Raw genomic sequence first — 12,402 nt, forward strand, 5'->3', positions numbered from 1 at the left:
AAGGAGGACTCGCTAATGACAAGGAATAATTCTGAAATAGCTCAAGAGCATTAACACAGGCAGGATTAGAAACATGCACTAGTTTCCATTGATTTAGAAACATGCAAGAGGCTGTGAGGTTACAAGAGGTTTCATCATAATGTAGCTGACAGAGCCAACCATATCCTAACTTTTAGTCCACAGTGTGTATAGATCAACCTCCAGAAAAACACTAAGCTCACATCACTCCCCTTTTAACCTCTCCAGAGTCATATTTGACTGTTTTCAAAGTAGCCTACTGCTCATGGCAAGCATACTAAACTCAATGTGCATATTGGTTTGAGTTCCACTTTACTGGAAATATGGTCTTGTGATTATTTTTGTTGGCCATAGGCCTCGACAGGATTTATCTACAGCGGTCTTCTGAATGTGATTTGTCGAGTCAGGCGTCATTAAACATGACTATTTTTACAAGTTTCAAGTGTAAGTGTGGTGTGTTAGTGTGAGTCAAATGTTAATGCAATACTGACTTGTAATAGAATGAGCTAAATCCTCAGGATGGTACAAGCCCAAACTTCAGCTGCAGGTTGGGACGGTTGAGACTTAAAACTTGCAGCGTGCAAATGAAAAGAACTGTATAATCCATCCAACCATACATACAGACATACAGACATGGTCAGTCCGTCAAAGGGTAACTATAATGTCCCTGACCTGAAAACAACAAGCTTGAGTTTCTTCTTTCTTTTTTTAACCCACTGCTGTACAGACGACCTACTTATTGAATGTAATGATTAATGGTTTATCTGACAGAAGGAAACACATAGAGCGTAACTTACCCGGAGACTTTATTGTAGGCAATTTACCACATTCTCGCTCAAATAAATGTTAGCAGAGAGTACTCATAACAACTAAGATAGCCCAGAGTTTTAGAAGTTGATAATGGAGCTTTTGGCTGTTAATCTGGAAAACTGCCATGTTGTGTTGAATTTGAGCAGCAGTGATTACAGACTTTGACCTGACCATCCAAAGATCTTTGCATTTTTGAAGTTATCCTAAAACGTTTCCATTATGTATTATCGCTGAAACTTTTGAGGTTTAAATAAGTATTTGTGATATCCAACAATTGATATTATCAATATTTTTTCTATATATTGGGTACATGAGTCAAACCAGAGTGACAGATGTTCCCATTTGTTAACCCAAGTAGAATGACCTACTCCTTAAGGCACATTCTTCATCTCCTCCATCCATATCGTGTGACTGCCAGCGGAAAGGCCATTGTAGATGTGTAAGGAAGCGCAGAGGGAAGAGCGAGAAGAGTCACAGCTCAGAATAGAGTTGTGGTGGATTCCTGAAGGGCTGAGGAGCGACTGACTGACATCCCCCCCCTAAGGCTCCTCAGATTCTATTCAGAACCACCTGTTGATTCAGTTCCAGATGACCCCACTGGGCTCACTGATATCAGATGAGCTGGAGAGAGGGAGGAAATGGAACAGGAGGGTTGGATAAGGGGGGAAATTAGCGTTTTATGGTTATCCATGAATGCCTCCATGTTTTTGAGTCTGGGTCATCCGTTCTGCCCTGTTTGTCACAGTCAGAGGCCAAATTCTGAGCAAAATGTAAAGTATTAAATGTGAAATTTAGCAGATCACCATTTAAGATGAATTGCAAAGTGAATATAATGGGTCAAACTTCTTCAAAGTCCACGTGAAGCCACGCCGTGGATTTGCTTCACCACAGTAAGTGATTTTTGCGTTTAAGTAGCAAGGCCCTACTCGCGTGTAACATCACAATAATTAGCTTGGTGTTTGGCGTGAACACAGTGTAGCAGGAGAACCCAGAGGAAACACGTGGAGAACATGCCGACTCCTCACAGAAAGATCACAACTAAGCTGAGAACCTTCTTGCTGTGATAGAGCTAACCACTGCCATCAAGCTGTACCTAACCTTCACTATGTTTGATTAGTTTTAATAAGTTTTATATTTACTATCATCTCAATTTTTCTTCATAATTTTAACATGCTTACATTTTCTCATCAGCACCAAACAGAAACAGCGGCCAAAATATGAAAGAGAGCCAAGAAGAAAGGAAAGCTTAAACAAGAATACACAAGTATGAGCATGGCAGTGTTTATTTTACCTTTAGTTATATTTTGTTATGGTGTGCAAAGGAATCATAATATACAAAAAAATTGAAGAATACATGCAGGGGGAAAGCCTTGAATTTATGTTGAATCGGCGATCCCATCAGGTGGTTTATCACACCAGCATGTTCTGGTTTTAGTTTCCTCCCAGAGCGACGTGTCTGGGATACCCCCAGAGAGAGGCCAATACCCAAACCACTTCAAATGGCATTGTTTAATATGAAGGAGCAGCATGCAACCCCCCCCGCCATATGTTTGAGGTCCTCACCCTACAGACACCCTGTAAAGAAAACTAATGTTGGCCACTCGTAACCACGGTATCATTCTCTCTATCGGTCACGACCCAAAGCTCACAACCACAAGTTGGATTGTAAATCAACTGGTAATTTGAGATCCTAGACCTTGTGCACCAATCTTGCTCCATAGCTCGCAGCAAGCCCCGCAAACCCCAGTGTGCGAGAGTGTACTCTCAGCTGAACCTCCAATAGTTCATATAAAACTCTAAAAAACTGCTTTTCCTGGTCTAGCTGAGTATAATAGGTCCATCTGTGAGGAAGCTTGCTAATAACGGCACCTCAGAGGTGAAATCGGCGGTTGGTAAGTTTAAAGAGCAACAGTAAGATAAACACTCAGAGTTTCCGTTCCCCTCCTCCCGCCGCTCAAGCCGCCAGTAGCAATTAGCTGCAGGTGATTGACACCACAGACTCCAGCTTCCATTCTGCACTGATCCCACTTGGTCGGATGCCCGAGCTGCAGACTCAGGTTGGAGGCAAACAGGACTGACGATTATGCCAAGATTCTGACATATTCCGCTGCTTATTTATGTTCACAATATTTGCTGAGCTCACCAAAAATATCCACGCGCAAACCCTCTATACCCACAGGTACTTTACCTCGTCAGCGAAAAGTCTCATTCTGCATGGGTTTTGATTATTTAAACAGTTGGTCAGTCGTGAGTTATTTTAAAATCAGCCCAGTCCTCGGTTGACTTGTCGACGATGATTCATTCATCACTTCCTTTTGTTTGTGAACCGGTCTCGCTCATGAATCTCCGTCATGGCTGCAGCTTGTCTCCACTGCTGCTAAAACCTTTAAGTCTGATGTCGTGCTGGCACTCGCATTGTCCGTCACGCTCTCTTCATTGTGATATCTTCATTATCTCACGGTTGTAGCCGTCATCGCTGCTAGGGCCTGGGATACGTGAGAACTTTAGGAGCAGCACCCGCCCACAATAGGCCCTGATGTCACCTCTGCAGCAGCACCTGTCCGGTTGTGTGGAGCCCACCTCCCCTCAGCGGTTTGTGGTTTGCTGAGGTAGGCATGTCTGGCACGTCCAACTCTGACTCTGAGTAATGGAGGGCTGTTATATGCCAATGAAAGTGTTGGGACAGCTGTGTGTGTGTGTGTGTGTTTGTGTGTGTGTGTATGTGTGTGTGTTTGTGTGTTTGTGTGTGTGTGTGTGTGTGTGTGTCTCACATGCAAATAAAGCAGGTTTTGGAAACACTGGTTTGCTGAGATTAATTTTAGTCTGTTATATACATTGACAAATTAGTATTTTCAATGGGAGTTTCTCGAACAACTAAGATCCCATTTAGACCTGGCATTAACATTGGCACTGAGGGATCCAATCACTAGTGGTCTCAAGTATGAATACATTCAAATGTGATTACTCAGATGACATTTGGAGTTGGTCGGGGAGGTATGTGTCCACATTCTTTACACCGTGTGAAATATCTATGACACATCTGTAAACTCAGACTGGGCAAAAACAACATCACTGGGCCTTCACAGTGGCCTTCGGATGTTAATACAAGGTCTGAATGGGGCCTAATTTATGCATCCGGCACGTTTGAGATTCAGCCAAAAAACAGAGGTGACTTTAAAAAAAAAGGAAAAGGATGTAGCAGGTGACAGGGAAATGGGGAAGTGGGGGGTACAACAATAGCCCCACACCTCAGCCATCTGGGGGTGAGAGAGGCTTTACTTCCTTTAAAGCAAAGTTTAAACATCGAAAATGCTTGAGGTACTTCTCACCACTGGTGATTGGAATAAATGCATTTGTTGGATTATATGTTTGTTGAAGAACTGGTCAGGTCTACAAGGGATTAATTCTAAGAGGCTGATCCCTGTCCAGCTTTGATCGGTGGTGGTACCAGCACAGCAGCAGCAGTAGAAACACGGCAACAGTTGTGGTGGTGGTTGTAAGAGTATCCCCGGTTCCACTGCAGAGATGTTTTGTCTCATTGTGTAAGCTCTGTTTCTGTTTCCACATTGCGAGCTCAAAATTCTTGCGGTAAACACAAAATACTTGTCGTGTTTTTCAGTCTCATTTCTGTCATGAAAATGGTTTTAAAAAATGTGAAGAATACCAACACAAAATATTTGGAAAGTACCGACACACAGGAATCCTCGCAGGCTGACACACCCAGGTGTACCAGGCATACTTACAGAACTGTACAATACAAAAAAGAAAAAGAGAGAGAGAGAAAACTTTGCGGCTGCAGATCAGGTGATATTGCAAGGTGAGGCATGTATGTGTGTGGGCAGATGTAAAATGCCAGCATAGGAGTTCACAGAGCAACTAGAGGTGGTGCCATGCAACTGCTGCCTTCACCAGAAAGGTTTAAATAACCTCAGGGTCGTTTAACCTCTCGCCACCATAAACACACCTAAAATGACCCTCCAGATGGTAACGTGCTATAAACGCACACACGTTCACTTTCACTTGTGGCGCTGTCACAAGAGGCTGCTGCATTGCAGTGTTTAGACAGCCTCCCTGCAGCTGTTACATCCATACTGTGTGTGAATGCAGAGTGTGTGTGCATGCTTGCATGGGTCTGTGTGTGTGTAAGTGTGATGTGTGTGTTTGAGAGCACCAACAGGCAGGTGCAGTCATGTACCTACTCGCTCCTTTGCCATATGAGCGAGTCACCAGTCATGAGTGCTGTGGGAGCTGCTGGTGCTGGTCAGTGTGGTGAAGATGGTGCGGCAGAGCGATGTGTATGACAGCTGTTTGTGGAATGGCAGTTAATTTCCATGCCTGTCTGTCAGAGCCGCTTTGCCGAGAGCCTGTTCTCGCTTGTTGATCCCTTTTCAACAAACACCGAATACCACAGCAAGTCTCTCTCTGCACCTGTGAGGCCGATCAGCTCTGCCTCCACATGGGCGTGAGACGGGAAGAAAAGAGCCTCACAATGACGGTGAATTTTTGACATGCATAGTTTCGTCCTCAGGAAGTCCAGCCCACACATGTTCCCAAGGGGATCTGTCCAGTCTCACCAGACCCAACCACAAAGTGAACAGAGTTCAGACACATTTCCAATTACATCCATAACTTGATTTCCCCGTACAATGAAATTTCTTGAGTCTGTGCAGGCTGTCGACTCTCCATATCTCCCCACAGACTGAACAGGAATCTACAAACACGCTGCAGGGGCCTGCACAAAATATGATGTCGATCTCTCAAATAAACGTTTTGTTGTGTAAATGAAAACTTTGACCCCCTGAGGTCATTGGTGACCGTGGATGTTTGTACAAAACTTCATACTAATCCTCCAACTGATAGCTGGTGAGATACTGTCTCTAGGAGCAAGGTTTTGAACATAGAGCTGCATTGTTAGTGGGATTATAACCTGTATGTTTCTTAAAGGCAGTATAGGAGGTAAGTAAGTACAGTTACTCAAATGCTGTACTTAAGTACAAGCTTAAGATACCTATACTGTACTCTCACATTTGTAGTGTATGCTATTTACATCCACCAAGGAGATTATATCCTTTGTCTGCCTTTGTTTGTTTGTTATTAGGAGGGTTAAACAAAAACTGCTGAAAACTAAATATTGTGAAAGGATGGGGTACTACCCAGCCATTACAGTTTGGTGAGGATCTGGATAAAGTTTCCCCCTTCAGGCATTTTTTTCACTTTCTTGAACATTTTCCCACATTTCATTCATTTGTCAGAGAAAAATTCATGGATCTTGATGGAAATAATCGAACGTCTTTAGGGGACTAATATTTATGAGCGTGTGCAATATGGTGCAGATCCAAATAAAGTCCAGATAGTGAATTTAAATGTAGTTTCGTAAGGAGACTGTTGGGCCTTGTCTGAGCTCTAAACTCTACTGAGAGCCATACTTAAATGTTTTACTGTAGTTCAGAGATAAATATTGTACCTTTTAATCAATTCAGTTCAATTTCATTTTTTTAGCGCCAAATCACAACATGCACAATCATCATTTTACATAATGAGATCAAGACCATACAATATTATAGAGGAACACAACAGTTCCAACAATCGGCAAACACTTAGTAACTGTGGGGAGAGAAAGGACAGAAACTTCGAGCAGAACCAGAATCTGTGTGGGCGGCCGTCTGCCTCGACCGGTCAGGGTGAACAGGGGGAGAGAGAAGAGATACAGACGAGGAACACTGCATTTATTCTAAACCTATAATAGAAAATATAATCAACTTATACTAATACTATTTGGTATGATTTAATGTTAATATTAGCTATCAACAACTGGTTGGGTTATTTATTTATTCATTTATTTATTTCACACATTGTATAGACAAACTGTGGAAAACTAAAGACATTAAAATAATTGATAATGACAATATTTGGCCAAGCTACATTGGGTTTTATTTACTGTTAATTTTATGATCTTTTTGATACATTTTTGTTTATATCACTTTCTGATACCTCTGCCACTACCAAAATACAATAGAGGTTACCGGAGGAGTAGTTGCAATGATCAAAACATTTAGGATTGATGGGGTGAAACCAGCAGCAACTCAGGATACTCCTTCAATTATAGCCCGAGATACTTTCTTGGAACTTTGTTTTAACTGCCCAAGGCGTATGAGGTGAAGCGGTTTCCATGACATGACAGCTCCAGAGTGAGACGTGAGTCATTTAAAGCTTCATGTGCAAAACGATAATGATAAGAAAATTGGGACTTTTCAAAATAGGTTTCAGCAGTGAGAAATGGTTGGGAGACAGCAGCTGGGAACCATTAGTGGTGCGGCACCTGAAGGCAGCTCCGCTCTGACCTCAGCTTTTGGCCGTGGTGCTGGCTGCTTGATTGGCCCAAATGTAATTCTGGTGTCAGGTACAATCAGCTCTCCTCCATGCAGAGGACGCTTTATGCACATGTGTAGAAGTGAGATCTTTGACTTCACCTCTCCCTTTGCTTCCTCCCTCATAAAACATCATAGAGGGGCTCGGCTGGTAAAATATAAGTGTGCGTGCAGCTCGCTGACGTCGTCTGGCTGCATTTTTAAGTGTTGACATCCTTTAAAACAAGTTGCATCTTGTTGGCAGCTTTTAGGACCATCAAGATTCCTCGCATCAGATAAACGGTTTGCTTTTTAAAACCACTGTACTCTGAAATGTTCCTTTGATTGCACAGGATTTCCAACTGTAAATTCCTCCTTTTCTACCTGGTCACTCAAAGCCACTTTAGACTGCTTATTCGTCTGAAAAATGTGAAGTAAAGTGGAACAAGACTCTTCCCGCAAATGAGAAACAGTTTTCTTTTCAAATACACATGTTTGAGAGTAACTTCACAAGAGAGAAATAAACTGAGTCTGGGAAAGAAGAGAGACCCTAACCAACCTCCTCTAAGAATGCAGAACGGACAAATATTACGATTGTCAGAGGCACAGCTTTCCGGTTTACACAACTTAAAAGGCTCCAGAGTCTCTCACCAAGACATAAATCCTCGTGAAACTAGACTTTGGTAATTGCCTAAATCTCTGGTGAGGCCACAGTTTTCCATAAATCATAACATGGCTGAGGTTTGAGGGCAGCAGTGATATTCTTGTAAACAGCTTATAGCTTGTTAGTGCCCTGGATGCTTCGGGAGAGGAGACTCAGAAACCGGCAAATTACAGAGAGAACAATTAGCTGCATGCGCGGGTACACACACACACCCACTCATATACGCACACACGTGCACACAGTCATGGCACCATAACCTCAGAGGATATAACGTGGATTTACAGAGAAACTTATTTAAAACTTGACTATAGCTACTAGCCAAACCTAATCATACCTAAATCTATTATCAATCTTACCCTCAACCTAAATCTAAATTTTAAAGAAAACCTAAAGTTAAACCTAACCTTGTTCTAGAGCCAAACCTAACCTTAGCCTAACCTTAATTTAAAAATGTACCTTACCTAAACCTAACCTTAAATGGAACCTAGACAAAATCGCAACATAAAACTAAGCCTAGGCCTAAACCTTGATCTAAACCAAGGCTGGTGCTATGGCCTTTAAAACTTGAATTATTTACCTAAGTTTATAGAGGGATTTCAAGCATATAAGCATGGTTATAATAAGGGACTAAATGTTTATCTTAAAACCCACAGCACCCCCATACCTGTCTCTCATATTGCTCATTTGGGGTGTTGCATTTTTTTTTTCCTCTTAAAATTAAATTTACATTATGTAGACCTGCTGTCTGTCCCCATGAGGATGACAAGTCCCCATAATGTGACTGTGTTAACAGATAGACTAGGTCCCCACAACATGACTAATACCTGGACTGAACACATAAGCACACACACACTTCTGAGGAGTCCTTGCTGTCCTCTTTTAAACGACTTCCTTTGTGTGTTTTTTTTTAAATATCTTCTCTATTTCCGCTTGAGTGTTTTCCAGTATTAAAAAATACTAACCCTATAATTTTCTCTGCTAGTGTTTTCAGCGCTGAGCAGGCAGAGCCTGCTGAACAATCAACACACCCTGACTGGCATAATAGGTCTTTGTACTCCCCCCACCCCACCGCTGCATGGAAAACTTTTATTCTGAATGAGTCCAGGCACATGCACACTGTTTTCAAACCTGCAAGCACCTCATGAGAACGGAAATCCAGTTTTGCTGTGCAAGCACAATCTCAAGTCTTTCACACTTATTCACAACTGGCTGACAGATTGGGTTCTGGAGGCAAGAGAGCGGTTAAAACCCAGAATAGATGGAGGTCGAAAAAAAGTCAACAACACACAAGCCTGTCTTTTATTTTCCCTGAAACGTGAAAGAACCACAAATCAACGTCGCATCTCCCTGGAGCCAGATCACGACCCAAAAGTCTGCCGCTCCCGGGAGGCAAGGAATGGAACAAGACACACAATGTAATATGTGGACCATAGCACTAGATTTAACTACTGCTTACTTGAATGCAATAGTAGCCAATGTTGACATAACATGTTCATGCCTATTGTATTCATTTGTTTTATTTTATAAGGCTTTTTTGCATGATCTGAAGCATGTGTGTAAACGACCTGATAAGGATTTAAAAATCTGCACTTGCATATTATGACAAAAAAAACAAGGCAAATGGGAAATTGAATATGAAATCTCGTGCATTACATCTCAGATATCAGATTGCAACTAGGACACGGAGCCATGATGTCACTGAAGGGCGATGTGTTTATGGGGCTTGAGTCACCAGGGTGAGCCACTATAGCTGCAGTGCTGCCTGTCCACACCTATGTCTGTACTGTGACCCCCATCAGGCACTTGATCTGGTTCCCACTGTAAAGTGTAGCGATCGCATTATTGCATTTCCTTCAGAGGTGTTTGCCTGATTCTGACCTTTCCTATCCGTCCAAGAGAAGTGCTCTCACTTTAGGTGGCCAGGTATTATAAGTCAGCTGCCCGTCACACTGTTTGCACGACAGCGTGTTTACAGGGTTACAAGATGGATTGGAAGTTGAGAGTTACAGAAATAATAAACCCTGGATATTTTTGCAGGGAGAGCGCCTTGTAAACATTTTTCTGAATGACCTGATAGAGCCTGTGTATTTATCTACACGACCTTTGCCTCGTGTTCCTTCAGAAACGCTCTGGTCAAACACTTAAACAATAAAGCAGCATTTTATCAATCTCATTCCAAGCTTTCTCTACAACTTGTGGTCACACAACTTCTCTTAGTTCAGTTTAATAAAGTTTAGTTTATCTTAGCTTGGCATAGTCAAGCTTGGCTCACTTTAGTTTTGCTGAGTGTAGCTTAGCTTTTATGAGGTTGGATTAATTTATTTTAGTTTAGTTCATCTTAGCTTAAGTTAGAATTGCATAGCTTAGTTTATCTTAGCTTAGCTTCAATGCATATATGTGTGTTTGTGTTTGCTTGTGAAAAATTGCATCCCAGAGCTCTTATCAATAGGGGATCTTGGATTTTTGTCAGGGGCCATAAAGGGGCCACAGTTTACACAACTTGTACAAATCCTGATTCAGTAAAGTCTAAAGTACACACGTCATTGAATAGATTTGGTAAATTCTTCCTTGTTCATGCACATTGAATACTTCAAAATAAAAAATGTAAAATGTATTCTTAACAAAGTTGGGTTACAAATGCTGTTTCTACCACCTTCAACAGTGATTGGTGATTAGTTTGGCTGTTGGATGCACAGTAATCAAAGTAGTACATTTCATAAAGCTTCTTTTTCTGTTGGTTTCAGTTCTCTCATGTAAGCATAATTTGCACAAACACCAGCATGAAATGTTGGAAGAGTCCGAAGCCAAAACAGACACAAACAGCAAAACAAGCACTTATCAGACTCTGAAAAACCAGACTGTGAATGTTCAACATTCTTTTCATTTTCGAGTTAAAGCTGGATTTTCCAAAATGCCATCTTGTGGCGAAGAATCTAAGAGGGGAATAGCTCAGAAGTAAGAATGAGGTTTACTTTAAGCATGAGGGCACACGACTCCTCCTCGACTCGGCTTCTTCGCCCAAGGGCAGAGCCTGTAATCTTAGTAGAACTGTGAATCAGGAGAAGAGTTGGGCAACAATGCAAAGGAAGTATCTTGAATTTTCACCTTGTCTTGCCTTTCCACCATCGTGTCCCGATCTGATTTGCTTCTTCCCACACAGCAAAAAAAGTATGTCAATTAACATTCCAAGACTGTTTCCGTCAGGGTAATCATTAACGCCTCTCCTCTCCTGCCTGGCCACACTGCTTTCTCTCTACTGTAGGCATAATGACAGGACACTGAAAATGTAAGTACATCATGGCTGTGACCCTCCTCACCCTCCCCAGGGGGCTCGGTCGCCAGCTCCGGCTGCTGCAGCTGGGGTTTCTCAGTGTCATCCCTGACCTGCTGCTTCAGACTTGTGGGTTAATGATGAAAGATTACAGCCCAGGATGCATTGCAGACATATGTTTTGTCAGAAAAAAATCACAACTTCTTGGCTGAGAAGTTTTCTATGATCTAAAAGTCATACAGTGCCTCTGAATCCCTGCAGGCCTCCCGCGGGGATAAGCTGTCACCCACTGTTTTCTTGAATTTGACGGCTACAGCCGGAAACCTTAATGTTGAAGCCGCAGTCTTTAAATTCCCAAAACCGTGGAGCTGTTTTTCTCTGGGATGAGTCTATAACTGCAGCTTTGACAACCAAGTTGCTCATGTGCCTTGCTCTACAACATGACTAACGATCTAAAAACTGAGCGGCTAGGATCTATAATTTGTCTCTGGCATTCGCGGTTTGTCATTTCAGTGTGTGGCTGTATAGACTATATATATAAAAGTATATGTAAACACCTGTAATGCTTCTATGTGGTAGAATGCTTAAAGATGTAATAAATAATAAGAATATGAATATAAAAGGGTGGAACGACCGAAGTATGCTCCCAGCAGTATGCATTAGACCTATGCAAATAATTATTCCAAAACCAGACAGACACGTCAAGACAAGATCCCCCACAATTCCCTGTGCGGCAGACCAGAATTAAACCCAGGTCGTGTCTTGCAAATGAACACAATATAAGTTGACAAAACACAAAGATCTCATTTGCTTATATGTAAAGTATCTCTGTTTCATAGGTGCATTTTTTCCATGTGATACCAACTTTGCTCCAGGTAATACACACATATCATGACAACACATTTCACAGAACCATCTATTTTCCTGGTGAGCTGAAAATACAACTGACTTCTGTGGTAGGCTGATCCCTTCTGAGTCCTGGCCGTGGAGTTATAGTTATTTGCTGACATCTTCTGACGTTAGAATGCGCTGCAGCACTGACTGTGATGACCAGTGATCAAATGTACAGCTCTGACGGAATCACTTTCTAGTGTAAGTGTTGCAACTCTTAGAAAGAGATTATTGTAGTGAGCATCATTGAAACTATTTGATCGCATGTGCAGAAAATAGGTAATCAGTTATGAAAAAACAATGTCATATGTTATTATATATCTATTAACCTGGACACATCCCACCTCACCAGTCTGCATCAACATGATGCGACTTTAGTTTCTAAAGAAAAGACACAGAAC

Source organism: Platichthys flesus, chromosome 7 (assembly GCF_949316205.1).
Source record: "Platichthys flesus chromosome 7, fPlaFle2.1, whole genome shotgun sequence".
Taxonomy (NCBI): Eukaryota; Metazoa; Chordata; class Actinopteri; order Pleuronectiformes; family Pleuronectidae; genus Platichthys; species Platichthys flesus.